Here is a 1,532-nt window from a genome sequence, read left to right as displayed (position 1 = left end):
CTGCAAATTTTCGCGGAGTCCTGGACAGTCTCATCTTTTCATAAAGTTTCGGAGTTCAAAACGGCCTCAAATACAAATCTTGACAATACCAAAGTTGTAGGTCTCGTCAGAGCTTCAATTTGAACCTATGGAAGTCCCCTTTTGGATAATTGAGCAAGGAGTTATGGCCCTCGAAATCAATGCTGCGCGGATAAGTCCGAGTTCAAACAGTTTATCTTGTGACGCATGTTTAGAAATCAAGATGGCGTTTTTAGAAGTTCCAATGAATACGAAAGTTGTAGACTTTTCGAGTAGTACAATTTAGAGTCCAGAAACGTCCAATTTGGAGTCCGGACGATGGAGATATCATCCTCGGAATAGAGAGCTGCGAAAAAGGGAACCGTAAATGACTCGAACTCGAATCCGATTCATGTTCGGCGTGGACTCCATCTCAACCAGCCGCCCTAGCCCTATAAATATGAGTTGCACGCCTAAGTCCTAGATGTCACTGTTGCCCTGTCCGTGTGCCGCTGCCCATGATGTGCTACGTCGTCTTCTCCGCGAATCCTCCTTCCTCGACCATCAAAGCAAGATGAGGAACCCTTTATCTCCTCCATTAGTATTGTTTTATTATCATACTAAGTCCCTAGCCAAGCCCTAGCCCCGGTCAAAGCCCGATCTACGCCGCCACGGTCGTCGCCGTCGTAGACAGCCGCGCTGTAATTGATTGGCATCGATGTTCCCAGCCAACTAGTGCACTGTTCACCATGCCCTTTCACCAGCGCATGTCCCATGATGTTCCCCACGCCCTCACCAACCAGGTCGGCTAGTAGAGTAGCTAAACCATCGAAATTAAGATCGACATACCCGCTATCCATTTTCTGGACGCGTTCTGCGCGCGCACCAGATTTGCATTCGCGTTCCCCGTCAATCCAAGAGCTGTATGGATGCACCAACCACGTCACGACGTGTCCCATCAAGTCTTCTATGTGACCCTAGGAGCCCATCCCTGTTTGTGCAGCGACACGACCGGAACGCGATTGCCAACCACAGCACGTTGCAACCGTCACTCATCTCATCTCCGTTGATCGTTCTTCCTCTCAGGGGATGATCTACCAAAACCCATGCTATAGAATTGTGTTACTGGGTTATATGAACGTCTTTGTTCAAACTGTTTCTCAAATTTCATAGCCAATCTCCTAGAACACGAGCATCTTCGTTGCTGCGTCTGTTCGCGGTCACCACCAAACCTAGCAGCAGTCATCGCTATTTTGCTACTACCTCATATGACCCCTTCCAAAACCAACTATACCGCTGAGTTAGTCTTTCTGTGTTCTATGCCATTGTCGGAGGATTAACTCCTATCGCAGGGATCCCGAGAGACCCCTTTTTAGAGATTCGGCTAGGGGGATGATCCTGAATAAGTTCATCGGAGAAATAAATGGAAGTGGATGTAAATGCAACGGCCGGTGGTGGGGGATGATCGACCTAGTGCAAAGGGAAGTAAATGCACCGGAGTTTAGACAGGTTCGGGCCGCACGGGGGCGTAATAC

This window comes from Phragmites australis, chromosome 2, assembly GCF_958298935.1.
Source record: "Phragmites australis chromosome 2, lpPhrAust1.1, whole genome shotgun sequence".
Taxonomy (NCBI): Eukaryota; Viridiplantae; Streptophyta; class Magnoliopsida; order Poales; family Poaceae; genus Phragmites; species Phragmites australis.
The sequence above is the reverse complement of the archived record's forward strand: the minus strand, read 5'-3'. Positions refer to the sequence as shown.